We start from the raw sequence: 18321 nt of genomic DNA on the forward strand, positions 1-18321 counted from the left end.
ACAAGTAGGCGGTGGTAGCAATACCAAATTGTGGCACATTATACCACCCCAACAGCGCCAAATACCACAGTCCATCACAAAATACTGCCCCCCAGCATCACAAAATACATCCCCAAAAAACTTCCACTGGCCACGGGAGGAGGGCTCAGGCGGCCCCCTGGGCATCGGCCCACCAGGAAATTTCCCTGTAAGGTCTATGGCCAATCCGCCCCTGAAGGAACCTACGTATGCAGTAAAGGATCCCAGCAGTTGTGTATCGTATTGAAGAAAATCTGCTTTATTTCACATTCGATAAGTCACATCCATTAGATCAGGACGCGTTTCGGCAATCTGCCTTTCTCAACAGGTCCTGTTAGGAAAGGCAGATTGCCGAAACGCGTCCTGGTCTCTTGGATGTGACTTATCTAATGTGAAATAAAGCAGCTTTTCTTCAATACGAGACACAACTGCTGGGATCCTTTACTGCGGGGATGCTCAACCTGCGGCCCTTCAGCTGTTGTAAAACTACAACTCCCACCATGCCTTGCTGTAGGCTGATAGCTGTAAGCTGTTTGGTCATGCTGGGAGTTGTAGTTTTGCAACAGCTGGAGGGCCGCAGCTTGAGCATGCCTGTTTTACTGCATACGTGGAGTCCACTCCTTCCCTCTGCAGCATGTACTGAGGATCGAGTGCTGGCGGATTGCTATTTTTTCCCTGAAGGAACGTGTCACCATGAAACTGCAATGTATGCTACAGGTAGCATGTTATATAGCAGGAGGAGCTGAGCAGATCGATATATAGTTCTGTGGGAAAGGATTCAGTACAACTTGTATTTTATTGATATAAATTCCTGCTCGTTCTGGGCTTGGGAGTCCAGAAGGCGGTTCTATCAGTGATTGACAGCGATCTCTGAAGTCAAGTAGACGGTCCTATCAGTGATTGACAGCGATCTCTGAAGTCAAGGAGGCGGTTCTATCAGTGATTGACAGCGATCTCTGAAGTCAAGGAGGCGGTTCTGTCAGTGATTTACAGCGATCTCTGAAGTCAAGGAGGCGGTTCTATCAGTGATTGACAGCGATCTCTGAAGTCAAGTAGACGGTCCTATCAGTGATTGACAGCGATCTCTGAAGTCAAGGAGGCGGTTCTATCAGTGATTGACAGCGATCTCTGAAGTCAAGGAGGCGGTTCTGTCAGTGATTTACAGCGATCTCTGAAGTCAAGGAGGCGGTTCTATCAGTGATTGACAGCGATCTCTGAAGTCAAGTAGACAGTCCTATCAGTGATTGACAGCGATCTCTGAAGTCAAGGAGGCGGTTCTATCAGTGATTGACAGTGATCTCTTAAGTCAAGGAGGCGGTTCTGTCAGTGATTGACAGCGATCTCTGAAGTCAAGGAGGCGGTTCTATCAGTGATTGACAGCGATCTCTGAAGTCAAGGAGGCGGTTCTGTCAGTGATTGACAGCGATCTCTGAAGTCAAGGAGGCGGTTCTGTCAGTGATTGACAGCGATCTCTGAAGTCAAGTAGGCGGTCCTATCAGTGATTGACAGCGATCTCTGAAGTCAAGTACGTGGTCCTATCAGTGATTGACAGCGATCTCTGAAGTCAAGTAGGCGGTCCTATCAGTGATTGACAGCGATCTCTGAAGTCAAGTAGGCGTTCCTATCAGTGATTGACAGCGATCTCTGAAGTCAAGTAGGCGGTTCTATCAGTGATTGACAGCGATCTCTGAAGTCAAGTAGGCGTTCCTATCAGTGATTGACAGCGATCTCTGAAGTCAAGTAGGCGGTTCTATCAGTGATTGACAGCGATCTCTGAAGTCAAGTAGGCGTTCCTATCAGTGATTGACAGCTATCTGTGTAAACACAGCCATAGAGGGAAAGATCCATCATTACTAAACACAATTATGAAAGGCACAAGCATCTTACTATTCCTCCCTAGGGAAAGGGAAAGAAAGTGCAATTAAGCAGTCCACAGATCAATGCTGCAATGGAAACGGATTGCATGCCCATACGCTGCGAGGGAAAATATTCAAAACATAACCAAAGTACAATATGTCGTCCTTATTAGTTTTTGGTAGAGTGCGGGGTGTTTTATACAGGCCTTACTGTGCTTGGGTGTACCTCTGATTCATACAGAAGGAAAAACCTCTGTAATATAACACCTTGCAGCAGCACCATATGACGGCACATGGGGTGCCTACAACTTTATAGTATGTAGACACAGGGACCCTGTGTCCATCCATACAGGCACCTTGCAACATATCTCTGTTGTGTGCATGAAGGCAAAGTGTGAACTAATCATCAAGTGTATCTTCTCCTTTAAATGTTAAAGGGGTTGTCCCACGAAAAATATTCAACATTTTTTAAACCAGCTCCTGGATCTAAATACATTTGTAACTGCATGTAATAAAAAATGTAGTATAGCCACTGAGCTATTCAAAAAAAATTATTTGTATATCGCCACCTGCTGTTTGCCCTTTTTCTAAGTTCTCTGTCCAGCTCACTGAGGTTTACATAAATGCTCAGTTCCATCATTCAACTACGACCAGTGGCTGCAGACAGGACACGCCCCCTGAGCTGCCAGCATGGAGCAATGAATGGGCAGATCTCTGGATCCATGTGAGGTATAGAGCTTGTTCTAAGTTTAAGAAGCAACACATAGCCTCATTCAACTAAAGCTAAGGGCATTCCCACATGTTAAAAACTAAACCTACAAATACTGGGAACACAGATGCCATTCCCTATATAATTTTACAAAAAATATTCAATGTATTATTGAATAATAAAGAATTAAAAATACATAGGGTGGGAGGAAGGGTGACTTTCTCCCTGCAGCTCACACTCAAACACAGTGCTGCTGTCTTAGAGTGAGCTGTTCAAAAGGACATCCTTGTGTCCGTCCAGGCCCTGCATCAAACGGAGGACAGGGAGTCTGAAAGCTGGACCTCTGGCCACCCTAGAGGCAGCCTGCTATGGAGGTCAGTGTTAAGGGGCAGATTGCTGTAAAGGCTCCTGTGGAGGTCACTGTCAAGGGGGTGGTGTGCTGTGAAACTCACTGGTAAAGGTCAAAGTTAAGGGGGTGGGCTGCTGTGGAGGTCCAATTTTAAGGGCCGGGCACTGTTGGGGGGGGGGGGGGGTCAGTGTTAAGTGGTGGGGGCTGTGGAGGTCACTGTTAAGGGGGCAGGGTACTGTAGATGTCACTGTTATAGTGGATAGTGTTGATATATTCTAACGACACACACAAACATGAAATGAAATAGATTAAATACACCCGAGTGAAGCCGGGTCCTTCTGCTAGTTTATAATAAACCGCATTGTTTCGGTTGCTTGTAGACCGGCTGAAACTTTACGGCGAGAGAAGATCAATAAAACTTTCTTTATTAAAAAAATGTTGCTGTTTCCTCTATCGGAGCCGGCGCCTATATGAGACATTTTTTTCTCCCACTTGTAAAAGTTGAAATACAGTGTAACACTTGGTAATAAAAGCTTGTCCTGAAAAAGGTCATGCGGTAACAGATGCGGCAGGAGATCTGACAAACAATGTATGTAGTTTATAAACGGTTGCAAATAAATACTGTGCTATAAAGTTATACTAGAGTCTGCCCTCATCTTAAAGAGAATTTCTGGCTTCATATGGCTCTGGCTTAATCACTGTAGTAGGAAGTTCTACAACTTTCTAATACACTTTGTATTTCTATTTCTCACCATTTTCAAGATGTTTGCTGTCAGTGAATGAGGTAGGTTTGGAACACTTGTCTACATTCTGAGGCTATTTCTACTCTCAGGTGAGAATGTCCGTACCGTTGTATCTCTGGGTGTGCTAAACCGGCTGGTACATTGTAGCAAACTACCAGTAGAATCTGCGCTCACAGCATTGCATGGAGTTGGTACAGTTGTTTCCACCTCTCAGATCAGAGCAGGACTAGCTATGTACCCATTTGCTGCCTCTGAATGTAAACAACACAGTTTTTATTCACTGACAGCAAACAGATGGGGAAGGGAAACATAAAGCTTGTTAGAAAGTAATATACATTTGTAGTTATGCAGAGATTAAAGGGCATCTCTCAGGAGACCTGTACCTATGAAACTGGCCGACCTGTGCCCTCTGCACTTTAACAGGACCAGGTGTGAGGACGTTTACACCGCCTGGCCCTGAGTAATTAAACCGCTGCCAGGTGAGATGTCTGAGCGAGCGGTAAGCGCTCACTATTGGCAATGCAGGGAGGCAGGGGGAAGCTGTTGTACAGTATATAGGGACAGTTATAGTTTATTACTGTCACTATATACAGTACTTGCCTCTGCCTCTCTACATTGCCAATAGCGAGCGCTTACCTCTCGCTCAGAAATCTCACCCGGCGGCGTGTTAATTACTTAGCGCACCAGGGATACTGGAGAGGCACTCACTGACAAAGCTGGCCACGCTGATCAGTAAGAAAGACCTAGGAGTATAAATACTGTATATATTTAATCTACAGCTGTTACTCTACAGTCCCCAGTCTGCGAGGGAGCAGTGAGGGCAGCAGCTCCCATCCCAGTCCGTCTTCCCAGTCAGTACCGCACTGTATTAGGAAGACGGATGTCCATTAGCAATGCTAATTTGAGAGAGCGCTGCTAAGGTGCATTTCTGCCCAAGTTTTCTAGTATAAATATTCAATTTCCCTAAATGAACTATATTAGATAAATGTTCCCTACATATTAGCAAAAAATAAAAATATGACAGTTACGGTACACTTTAAAGGGGCTCTGTCTCTCTGATCAACCCTATTGATGCAGACATACTGCCGGGCTCATCATGCTGATTAAAACAATACCTTTCTTTTGTCTGTATGCTAAATAGCTACAGAGATATCTCTGTTTTTATTCAAATGCAAACAAGCCAGTTGGAGCACCAGAAGGCGGGGCTGAACTCTTTGAGCACTAGTTTGTAACACCCCATGTGCTCTGCACACTCCCCTCTCCCCTTGATTGACAGGGCTAGACATCAGCATGCTGAGGGCAGAGATGTGTCCTAGCATCAACATATCATATACACTATGTACTATAGCTTTACCACATTGAGATCTGCTCAGAAAGATAATATATATATATTACTGCTTTATTCACAGGCACAATATATGATTATACAGACACCAGTAATGTGTGTTAGCTTTTAAGAATAGAAAAAACAGTCCACTCTGTAGTGCTCCTGCTGGGGTACTGCTGCTCAGCTCCCATTTAAAGTGGTTATCCCATGACTAATGTGAAAAAATGACAATCAGACATCCTATAGGACATGACAATACCTTTCTAACAAAGCTAGAATCAGCCCTGTACCTCACATGGATCCAGAGATCTCCACATTCATTGCTCTGCTAGATTTATATCAAGCTGACAGCTCAAGTGGTGTGTCTTTTCTGCTATAGCTAAAGGGGTGTGTCCATGCTCTCCCTATCACAACTCAGGAGGTGTGTCCATGCTCTCCCTATCACAACTCAGGAGGTGTGTCCATGCTCTCCCTATCACAGCTCAGAAGGAAGTTGAAGGATGAAACTGAGCATGTGCGGCCATCTCGGCGAACCAGACAAAGAAATAAAAAAACAAACAAAAAAAACAGCAGTTGGCACTATATGTTTTATTGATTAGCTTAGTAATTTTTAACTACATGCAATTATAAAAGAATTTGGATCCAGGTGCTGGTTTGGAAACTGTAGAATATTTTTTGTGCAACAACCGTACATCTGCACCGGAAACTTCACAGTGGACAGGACCTTCTTCTTCCAGCTCTATCCATTGCATAGTTTCTGGCATTGACAGATGTCAATTGATTGGTGGGGATGTTGGACCCCCACGATCTGATATTTATGACCTATCCTGAGTATTCTGTATCAGTATCTAAGTACTGGAAAAACCCTTAAACTGAAAACAAGCAGGGATCTAAGATACGATAAGGAATGTTAAATGGGGTTTCTCTCATTAAGGCTTCTTTCACACGGGCGTGATGTTTTTGGCCCGGATGAGATTCGGGTGCGTTGCAGGAAAATGCGCAAAAACATTGTAATGCGTTTTGCACACGCGTGAGAAAAATCGTCATGTTTGGTACCCAGACCCGAACCCGGACTTCTTCACAGAAGTTCGGGTTTGGGTTAGGTGTTGTGTAAATTTTATTATTTTCCCTTATAACATGGTTATAAGGGAAAAAATTAGCATTCCTAATACAGAATGCATAGTACAATAGGGCTGGAGGGGTTACATTTTTTTTATTTAACTCACCTTAATCCACTTGCTCGCGCAGCCCGGCTTCTCTTCTGTCTTCTTCTTTGAGGAATAGGACCTTTGATGACGTCACTGCGCTCATCACATGGTCCATCACATGATCTTTTACCATGGTGATGGATCATGTGACAGGCCATGTGATGACCGCAGTGACGTCACCACATGTCCTTTTCCTGTGCACAGCAAATATGAAGACAGAAGAGATGCCGGCTGCGCGAGCAAGTGGATTAAGGTGAGTTAAATTATTATTTTCTTTTTTAACCCCTGCAGCCCTTTTGTACTATGCATTCTCTATTAGGAATGCTATTATTTTCCCTTATAACCATGTTATAAGGGAAAATAATAATAATCGGGTCCCCATCCCGATCGTCTCCTAGCAACTGTGCGTGAAAATCGCACTTGCGATTTTCACGCAGCCCCATTCACTTCTATGGGGCCTGCGTTGCATGGAAAACGCACAAAGAGGAGCATGCTGCGATTTTCACGCAACGCACAAGTGATGCGTGAAAATCACCGCTCATGTGCACAGCCCCATAGAAATGAATGGGTTCGGATTCAGTGCGGGCGCAATGCGTTCACCTCACGCATTGCACCCGCCTGGAAATCTCGCCCGTGTGAAAGGGGCCTAAGGCTTTTTCTTTCCGTGTCCGTTCCATTTTTTTTTTTACGGACTGTATACGGAACCATTTATTTAAATGTGTAAAAAAAAACTGAAGTTACTCCGTGTGCATTTCATTCCGTATGTCTGTATTTCCATTCTGAAAAATAGAACATGTCCTAGTATTGTCCGCATTACTGACAAGGATAGTACTGTTCTATTAGGGGCCAGCTGTTCGTTCCGCAAAATACGGAATGCACACGGATATCATCCGTTTTTTTGCGGTGCTACCATTCACTTTCAAACAAACATCTTCAGAATGGTGAGAAATTGATATAGAACGGTCTACATTTGCCACCATATAGGAAACAATTGAGGTCCAGTGCCTTCCCCTTTTCAGGTTCTTGGAGGATATTTTTCTACTTTGTCGTTTTTATTTTGTGTTGTACATTTACGTCTCTCGTGGCTATTTCTTAATCACCGCACTTACCTAAAATGTAGTCTTCTTCCCAGCAAGATCCAGTGAATTACAGGGACACTGGGCAGAAGTGCAAACATTATGTGAGAACACTTTAGAATTACATTCGGTTCTGAGAATAGCGCTCCCAGCTTCTCTTCCCTGGACGTACGTGGACGCAGGGAATGTCCTGTGTCTTTATCTCTGTCACACCAGCCTCACTTATGACTTCATCATGCACATCTTGAAGAGTTCTGACAGAGAACAAGAAATTGACTTAACCTAGTCATGATGTGGTTAACCCCTTAAAGACCTGCCCTTTTTAGTTTTTCCCATTTTCGTTTTTTTCCTCCCCACATTACAAAAGCCATAACTTTTTAAACTTTTTTAACTTTTCGTTCACATCGCCATATGAGGGCTTATTTTTTGTGGGACAAATATTTTTTAATGGCACCATTTACCCCTTCGGGAACTTTGTGGTAATAACTTTTTGTGATGTATAGCTTTTTTGACACTGTTTGTTTTTTAGGTTTTAGGGTTAGGGTACTTTCACACTAGCGTTAGAAGAATCCGTTGCCGGAACTGCCTGCTAGATCCGGAAATCCGTATGCAAACGGATATCATGCGGATCCGTCTGACAAATGCATTGCAATACCGGATCCGTCTCTCCAGTGTCATCCGGAAAAACGGATCCGGTATTTATCTTTTTCACAGACCGGGAAGCTGGATTAGTTTTTCCGGAACACTTGGTACCGGATCTGGCATTAATACATTTCAATGGATTGCTCTCCAGTCAGAATGCATTCGGATAAAATTGAAGAGTTTTTTTTACGGTATTGAGCCCCTATGACGGAACTCAATACCGGAAAACTTTAACGCTAATGTGAAAGTACCCTTAGATCATGTGATATTTTTATACAGCAGGTTGTTACGGACGTGGCAGTACCTAATACGTATACTTTTTTAATTTGTTTTACACAATAAAAGCATTTTTGAAACAAAAAACTTATGTTTTAGTCTCTCCATATTCTGAGAGCCATAGTTTTTTTTAAATTTTTTGGGCAATTGTCTTAGGTAGGGTCTCATTTTATGTACTATTTTAGGGTGTGTATGACTTTTTGATCGCTTGGTCTTACAGTTTTTATTTTTGTATTTTTTTCGATGTTCATCTGAGGGGTTAGATCATGTGATATTTTAATAGACCTGATTGTTACAGACACGGCAAGACCTAATATGTCAACCTTTTTTTTTTTTCACTTTTAACACGAAAAAATCATTTTTTAAACAAAAAAAATCATGTTTTTGTGTCTCCATATTCTGAGAGCTATATTATTATTTATTTATTTTTTGCCCGATTGTTTTATGTAGGGGCTCATTTTTTGCGGGTTGAGGCGACTGCTTTATTGGTACTATTTGGGGGGGGGGGGGGCATACACCTTTTTTAACGCTTGGTGTTGCAAAAGGAAAATTGAGTGCTATTTTTTTTCTGTTACAGCGTACACCGTGTAGGAAAAATATTTTTAGATTTTAATAGTTCAGACCTGAGAACCTTTAGCAAACCCATCATGGTAACCGTCTGGAGCCACGTGATTTTGCTCTGATTGAAAGCCGCCTCCCTTTGCCTAACCCCAGAAAAGCTGCCATTACTATTGCATGTGGCATCTGAGGGGTCAAATTACCTTGTTCAGTGTCATCCCAGTTCCCGGTCATTGCGGCCAGGTGCCTGCTGTATTATACAGTTGGTACCCGCCATGTATGGAGCTGGCTCAATGCAACAGCTGACTCCATACAACCCTTTACGCCTAAAGACGTACACATATGTGATTATTCGCTAAGGGGTTAATAGGACATCAATGGCATATCATTTTTGAGGACTCTGCATATTGAGATCCATGTTTCTGTGTGTGCCAAGTGCAGTACTACAGCCTAAGAGCTCGTTCACACAACCGTAAGGGCTCCGTGCCCGTGGCAATGCACAGGCACCGACCGTAAGATTCCTGTATTGCACTGGGTTTATTGAATTGAATGGGTCCGCAATCCGCAAAAGATAGTTGTTCTTTTTTTTTACATATCCCTGTTTCATCAGTGTCAGCAGGGACATACACAGCGCTCATAGGGCTCCATTGCAAAACTTAGTATGGGCCTAGTTCCCCATTACGCATGCGTCAGTCACTCTCAGGCAATGCACAATGCAAAGCACACACCAATATATTCATGCCAGACAAGTGCTATAAATACTTAAATCTCCTTCTTCCTTTCTATTGCAAAGTTGGCTGTCTGCAGCCACCACTAGGGGGAGCTCAGAGCATAGGCATTTATGCAGTTACAATTGACTAAAATGGAAGTTGTAATCATCTATTTGCACTGGGCTCCCCCTGGTGGTGGCTGCATGAAAATGCATTGTTTTTACATTGGGAAGATAAGAAGATATTCAGTGGCAGCCCCCCCCTCCTATGCCAGGCCCTGTAGTTGTGTGGTCTTCCTCCATTGAAGGTATGCCACTGAATGTCAGTATGCAGGAACAAACGTTATCACCCTGCCGTGCGCTGCACTCCACTAGTCATGGTGCTGCTTACTATTCCCTAGTGAAAAGGTGGTGTCCTGACCCTGGCAGCACTGATTGGACAATGTCAGAATGCATAGAGACACGCCCCCAACTGGTAACACCCAGTTGTCTATTTATTCATACATTTCTAGGAGGGATAACGGAGGAACTGCACAATGTAGACTTCCAAGAAGAGATGTTATTATTTTTAAATTTTTCTAAAACGTTCATGTCAGCAGAGGCGAGCGCTCGTCTGTATGCTGTTGCCTTGTCCTCACATCATGACTAGGATCGGGGCTTTGTGGTACAGTAGCCTTTCCGTTTATATAGTATTAGTTCCCCAAGGAAATGATATGCCGCCATTATAACGCCTGCCAGGCATCCAGAGCTTATGAGACGTGAAGTGGACCAGTTGAGGATTTTCTTCATTTTCCTTTAATGGTACGCAGGATTGAAGTGAACGCGGCGGCCCCCATGCACTTTTATCCCGCCACGTCCTGCCGGCTCAAAGAGCTGCGTTCCTCAACCTACGTATCAGAATATCCATTGAAGCTTCCGTTTTAAAGTGGTTTTTAAGAGAACAAAGAAGTCAAGCATCACAGATCATTTGAAAGGATTTTTTTTCCAGGCTTCCTCTTTCTTGGTTTTGATACATCCCTCTAGGATGTTTTTTTCATGGACTCTGTTTTACAGCTTTTTTTTTTATTATTTTTTCCCTCCACGTCTGATGATGGCATTTCTGAAGGAGAAAATGCACGGTTGGACTCGGGTCATCGAGGATGTTTCCTTACTCTGCAGAGCGCTTTTCTCTTAAGTAACTGGAGCTCTGCGCGGTCTTGACTGGATGACGTTACTCTTGTCTTAACCATATTCTGAGGAGCCAAAATCGGATCCATGATAAATGATAGGCGATTTGATGTGTAATCTACGAGGCAAACATCTCAGTCTATAAATAAGAAAACTGCATGAACTCCTCCATGCTAAGCATTTTCCGCAAAGCGTAAGTTGGCTGGAATGACTGATTTCGACCATTGTGGCTAATCTTTGTTTTTATGTGAAGGCCAGTGACAAAAAGGTGATCAGTTATGTTGAATATTTTTATTTATTTATTTTTAAGTAAAACTATATTTTTGTGGCAGGATCAAGCGCTTACAGACGATCGTTCACCACTTTTCGTAACCATTTTCTTTTTTAAAGGGGTTGTCCGGGCTTTTACTATGATGACCTATTCTCAGGATAGGTCATCATTAGAGATGAGCGAATTTCTTAAAAATTTGATTCGGCTGCTTCGCCGAATTTTACAAAAAAAAATTGCTTTGTGACGAATTACTTTGTCACGAAGAGCATTTTTTTTTTGTAATTAGTGGGTGCAATGACAGGAAGCTGTGATAGCGCCGCTCCCCGTCATTGAACCCCTCAGATGTCGCGTTCATACTTGATCGTGGCATCTGAGAGTAAAAATGAAATTAAAATTAACATAAAAAAATGTAAATCATACTTACCACCTCCATTTGTTCACGACAGGCCGGCTGCCGCCATCTTGCTCGAGGTGACATCATGCCGGCTGGCGTGATGACGTCATACGTCACCACGCACGGAATTTCGGCTGATATCTTCAGTCTAGATGGCGTGGCCGGCCCGTCGCGAGCACATGGTGGATGTATGATTTTTTTTATTTTTTTTTACACTATTTCAGGTTAAATCGATTCACTACCATGAAGCATGAGGAAATTCAGTTTCGCGGCAAATCGAATTTATCCTGAAATTCGGATCGAATTCCACTTAGTTGGATTTGATTCGCTCTACTCTAGTTATCGATATCAGATCGGCGGAGGCCCAACATCCGGCAACCCCACCGATCATCTGTATGAGGAGACGGCACAAGTAGGTGCTGTCTCTCTTCCTGTCTGCTGCTGCGGTCTATGGTCTTTGCCATAGACAGCAGCAGTGAACAGGAAAAAAGACTGGAGATGGCACGTGCGCACTGCGTGCGCCGTCTCCTCATACAGCTGATCGGCGGGGGCTGCTGGATGTCGGACCTCCGCCGAGCTGATATTGATGACTTAACCTGAGGATAGGTCATCAATAGAAAAAGTCTGGACAACCCCTTTAAGACTGTCTCCCTAGTATACCGGTTCAGTTTAGATGTCTCTATTTTATCCATGAACGTACGATTGATTGGCTGCCAGCAGGTGCGTAGCTAAAGGCTCATGGGCCCTGGTGCAAGAGTTCAGCTTGGGCCCCCCCTTCACTCAGCGCTGGTGCACCTAGCTTTTCTGCTGCCCGAGGCAAATTTTGAAATGCCCCCCCCACCCTTCCCTCCAGTCCTACTGTTAAAGGGGTTGTCCTCTTTTTACTACTGATTACCTATCCTCAGGATAGGTCATCAATATCAGATCAGCCGGTGTCCTCCGGCACCCCGAAGATCAGCTATTTGAAGAGAGGGCAGCGCTCATATGAGAGCTGCTTTCTCTGTTCTGTTCACCTACTCGTCGTAGCATTTGCAGTGATGAGCAGGTAAACAGAGCAGAGAAGGCAGCACTCATACAAAAAAAAAAAAGCTGACAACCCTTTTAAAGACATAGGGTACTTTCACACTTGCGTTGTGAAGATCCGGCAGGCAGTTCCGTCGCCGTGTGCAAACGGATAGCATTTGTAGATGGATCCGGATGCGGATCCGTCTAACAAATGCATTGAAACACTGGACCCGTCTCTCCGGTGTCATCTGGAAAAACGGATCCGCTATTTATATTTTTTTGCAATTTTAAAGGTCCGGCATTAATGTATTTCAATGGAAAATGATGCCGGATCCGGCATTCCGGCAAGTGTTGCTGCGGTATTTTCTCTGGCCAAACTCAATACCGGAAAATGTAAATGCTAGTGTGAAAGTACCCATATTTGGAAAACATTACATACAGCGCTACAGAACATACAGGGTAATACAGCGCCACATATTTACCTCTTACATCCAATGACTTCTCTGATGTAGATATTCTCTTTCCTCTTCTTCTCCTGTCAGACCAGACCACCATGGTGACTTCTTTCAGCCCGCCTCATCTCTGCAGAGTTAAACAAACAAACATCTTACTTTCCTACTTTTCCATCCTCCTCCTCACCTTCACAACACCCCCATCCTGCCACCCCAAATACTGTGCCCACTGTGCTCCCGAATACTTTCCTGCAGAAACGGCTCCCTGAAAATACTGGTACCACACAGATCGTGCGTCAGTACAAAAACACCCCTTTATATTGTGCGCTAGTAAAAAAAAAATCCCCCCTTCCTTTCAGATCAGACCCCCATATAAAACCCTAAATGAGATCCCCCATCTCAGACCAAACCCCCTTTAGACCTCTATGTCAGACCCTATATAAGACCCCAGTTTTAGACGTCATATCAGACCCCCATTAGACTTCCATGTAAGACCCCGACCCAATATCAAACCTCAGATAAGACCCCCATATCAGACCTCTAAACCCCCATTAGACCTCCAGACTCCCACTAGAGCTCCATATCTGACCTCCAGACCCTCAATCAAACCTCCAGACCCCCATTAGACCTCTATACCCCCAATCAGACCCCCATTAGACCTCCAGACCCCCATTAGACCTCTAGACCCCCAATCAGACACCAATTAGACCTCCAGACCCCCCAGTCAGACCTCTCCAGGGACCTCTCCAGACCCCCCAGTCAGACCTCTCCAGACCCCCCAGTCAGACCTCGCCAGCCCCCCCCCCCCAGGCAGACCTCGCCAGACCCCACTAGCCAGACCTTCAGACCTCCAGACCCCCCAGTCAGACCTCTCCAGACTCCCCCAGCCAGACCTTCAGACCTCCAGACACACCTCCAGACACCCCCAGTCACACTCCAGACCCCCATTAGACCTCTCCAGATCCCCCCATTAGACCTCCATATCAGACTTCAGATCAGACTGTAAAATAACAAAGTAACTTACCTCTCCTGCCAGCACTCTCCTTGTCCTGGCTGTCTTCTCTTCTCAGGGGCCGCGCTGCAGTCTCCTGACCTCCTGCAGCGTCAGGTCAGAGTGCGCTCTGTATATTCTGACGCTGCACGCAGCCAGGACACAGCAGCGCGGGCCCTGAGAAGAGCGAGCAGGAGGAGGGGTAAGTACTGTACAGCGCTCACAGCGCTTCTCTCCCCCTCCTCCTGAAGACTAGTGAGCACTTCTATTATAAAAGCGCTCGCTAGTACTCCCTTTATAAGATGCACTGCTTAGGAGCCCGGTCGCAATCGTCACTGCTGCGACCCCTATTGTTGCGCCAGTGGCTGCCAGTATTCTTATATTTATGGCCACCTTAAAGGGTTTTTTATGGGTAAATATTGATGCCCAACCCCAGGACAGGTCTTCAATATCTGATCGTGGGGGTCCGACTCCTAGCACCCCCACCAGTCAGCTGTTTGAAGAGGTCATGCTGCTATGGTGAGCGTTGTGTGGGCTCCTCCTAGGACCGTGATGTCACATTCATCAGTCACTTGGCATAAGCATTGGTCAGTCTCATTCAGGTAAATGGGCCTGGTCTGCAAAACCATGCACAGATTACCCTATGATGAACGACGCTATGCTTGGTGGCAGGGCTGGACTGGTGCTGGAAACAGCCCTGCCACTCAAAACCCACCAGCCCACAAACAATATCACCCCTCACACAGAAAAATAATAGCTTGCAATATGTAGTGAATGTAGCTGTATTTGGTTATTTCACTCTTCATTCCCTTAAACGTGTAAACTAGTGATGAGCGAATCGGATTGTACTGTTGCATACGAATCCGATTTGTTCTTCACAGTAAAATAACCTGTTGTAGAGGGACTGTCCCTCTACTGTCCTTAAATTGGATTGTTCACTATGTGATAAAAATAAAATGGTTGCTGGTCTCGCGAGAAAATCGTAGTCTCGCATCCAAACCCGGATTCGTAACTAATTGTGGTGTGCAGCACAGTCCCAGGTTCAATTTCTTTCTTTTTTTTTTTTTTAGTATATTCGTGCATACGCTGCTACTCATGGTAACGGCGCATGTGCAAGATTAAGATTTTTTTTTTCTGGAGACCAGCAACCATTTTATTTTGATCATATAGTGAACAATGAAATTTAATGGCAGTAAAGAGACAGACCCTCTACAACAGGTTAATTACTGTGATGAACGAATCAGTCTCATACGTAGCGGTACGAACTGATTCACCCAGTAGTGTAAACCATACCATCAAAACAAGAAGGAACAAGAGTACACTACCGCAGCAGTATTCTGATGCGAAGAAGATCGCTATATGGGGCCCAGTTTTCCGTTGTGCTTATATAGGAGTTCCAATGAGAGATTAAAGTTAGTTCACTGCATAAAGTAACAATCTGCAGTAGTCTGAGGACCTGTTCACACCACCGCTTCTGTTTTACATATATTCTGCCAAAAGCTCCCGACCTGTACTTCCGACAGAATGCTACGATGTACAGGCATAGGGCGGGTAAGCCATCCATAGGCTCCTATTGTTAAAGGGAACCTGCCATCAACTTTATGCTGACCTCACTGAGGGCAGCATAAAATAGTGACAGAAATGCTGATGTCAGCGGTGTGTCACTCATCAGCTAAAAGTAAGTGGTCGCTGAGAACCAGCATCATAATCATTGCAGCCCAGGCCTTGAAAAGAGTCACATCTACCTGAGAAGAGTCCTGGTTATTCCTAATCTCCTGCTCTCCCCGATCCGCTGATGACTGGCAGTTCTCTCCTAGAGAGAAAGGGAGAAAACCAGGTAGAAGACTGTCAGTCATCAGGTGGGCAGGAGAGCAGGAATTCATGAGTAACCAGGACTCTTCTCAGCTGGCCGGGACTCTTTTCCAGGCCCAGTCTGCAACCATTGTGATGTTGATTCTCGGCAACCACTTACTTTTAACTTTTAAATGACAGACCGCTGAAATCAACTCACCTGTCTGTGCTTTATTCTGCCGTCACAAAGTTGATGAGAGGTTCCCTTTTAAAAAGGTATACTGACATACAGCTGCCTGAACAGAGGTCCAGATTGTACTCTTGTGGTCCTCCGTTGGGTGAGTAGAGCTCTATGGATATGATTAACGTGTGTGACAGATGCTGTTCCCACGGTACATGCTAAGCGTGGATCATGAATGTAATGTGCACAATCCCCACAAAAGTACAAGGACCTTGTAAAAAGGAGTCGTCTAATTCACATGAATACGTGGGAAAAGCCAGGGACTGTAAAAGCATGACAAAAGAAAACCCATACTCGCTCATTGGACCCCGCCACGTCCAGTGTCCCTCAGCCCTCTTCTGGTCATTGTTTTCTTAGCTGCAGCGGTGATGACGCTGCCGTATACACATGGCCCCAGTAGCCAATCACTCACCTCGGCGGTCTGGAGCCAGTGACTGTCTGCAGCATCATGTGTGTATATGGGCACCTCACTGCTGGAGCAGGAATGGAGGAAGTGCTGCAAGCGGCGGGGGCCAATGGACGTTTGTTATTGGTGTCATTACAGTTCCTGCGTTTTGACCACATTTTTTCATAACTTGTACAGCCACTTTAATTATCTTGTTGTGCCCCGGTCTAGTGACCACACGTACACTTCCCACTTCTGCTTGGCAGTGGCGCCAAAGCAGTCCACTTTGAGACCCAGTACAACGGCCCTTCGGCTAGATTCCCAAGCCAGGCCTGCTCAGCGGTCACACATGCTTGAATGGCACTTCACTAGCATGTCACTAGCGGTGATGTTCTGTCAAGCAGATGTGACCGCTGAGTCCAGTGATTGGCCGCATCCGATACGGGACCAATGCTCAAAAGGGTTCCGACAACTTCTCAAGTAGGTGAGCACCGCTGTATAGTGGCCCCAGATAGAGTATTTTATTAGCCAGTTGTTCCTTCTAGACAAATGTGTTTTTTTTTCTTTTTTTCTTGGTCCCCAATTTCAAGAGTGACGGCTATTAGAATGAACCTGATCCTCAGTATAGGACCGCATTCATAGTAAGATGCTGACCCAAGCTGGAAGTTTGAGTTCCTCAGTGAAGTATTCCTGTTTTTACTGCAGGTTTATAAAACACTGGAAAAAGTCGTTTTTGACCCTGATTTGTTGCAGCTGTTGAATTCCCAGCTCTTAAATACCGCACTTTTATGTGTTGACCTCCCATACTCCGTAATGTTTTAACATGACTTTTTTTTCTGTTGCTTTATTGAAATAAAAAGTTCTGATAAGCATCTTGCTTTTATTAAGAAGGGAAACATTCTCAATGCCACCACTTGGTTGAACGTGATGGACGTACAGCATGTCTTTTTTCAACTATGTAACATATAATACATCTGAAGACTTCTACATCATCTCAAACTCTTGGCATCCAGGTTACTTCCATTTTCCCCATTAGTGCGGAGAGCTTGCTCTAATTACTTTCTACATGATAATTGGTACCATTGTCTTTTAGTTTACATAAACATCTAGAGTTTCCATTTGTATAACCAGTATTACAAAGCTGTTTTCTTCTTTGACAATAAGAGGGCTAAATAGAAAAAGTTATATTGTAGAGAACTTTTCTAATTAAAAATCTCTTATCATGTCGTATGTACAGCTCCTATACAGACATCTGTGTCTCCATTGTAACAGACTTCAAACAACCTCTCTGTAGTCTGATCCTGTAGTCGCACTCTCTACCATCTCTACCCAATGAGTAATTTACCAAGATGTAGGTGACAATAAATACAATCTCCTCAGGATTGACCATCCATGTTCTATCAGTGGCAGTGTGACACCCCACAGCCTCTGACGTCAGCACTCTGAAAGGATCAGGACCCATGCGGGGTACTACTCCTCATCTCCCAGTGCAGTGAATGGGAGCTGATCTGTAGTTACCTGACTGCACTTTGAATGGAGCTGTGGTTCCTGCTAGTTCCGGCACCAGAGACTACAGAGTACAACTGTTTGGTGGGAGTGCAAGGTGCAGACCCCCGACGAACTGGATATTGATAACCAATCTGGAGTAATGTCAGGAGCCTGGAAAACCCATTTAATCTAACCCCACTGGTATCCGATGCGCCTCAATGATTAGGTGCACACCTGTTTATAATTGTGATTCACCTGTGCAGATCCATGCGCCTAAATGGAAATCTATGCCGGTACAGCCACATTCACATATGTGTTGGATGCCTCCGTCATAGATTCTGGCAAAAAGAGCGGACAAAAAAGTCCTCCACGCATTACTTATTTCTGCAAAAAAATAAAAATAAGTGGATACCCAAATGGAAGCCGAATGGACCCCATTAGAGTCAAAGGGATCTGTTCGGCTCTGTTTGTTTCAGGTACTTTCTGAATCTGGCACTTCCCTTATTTCCGTCGTTCTGCTCCTCTCACGGAAATAACTAGCACAGATGTAAGGGAGTGGGTGTAGATTTCCACGATATGCTATGACAGCTTCCTGTGCCAGATGATTAGGGATGAGCAAAGCAAGAGCTCCGATCCTAGGTCAGAAGTCGCTTCACTGAAAACTT

At 44.6% G+C, this 18321-nt stretch overlaps 1 protein-coding gene across 2 annotated transcripts in view; it reads left to right on the forward strand.

Annotated features, from left to right (window-relative positions):
- The window catches only part of CPQ (carboxypeptidase Q), a 492137-nt gene that overhangs the window by 166575 nt on the left and 307241 nt on the right, over positions 1-18321 (forward strand). The window lies entirely within an intron of this gene.

Source organism: Bufo gargarizans, chromosome 5, assembly GCF_014858855.1.
Source record: "Bufo gargarizans isolate SCDJY-AF-19 chromosome 5, ASM1485885v1, whole genome shotgun sequence".
NCBI lineage: Eukaryota > Metazoa > Chordata > Amphibia > Anura > Bufonidae > Bufo > Bufo gargarizans.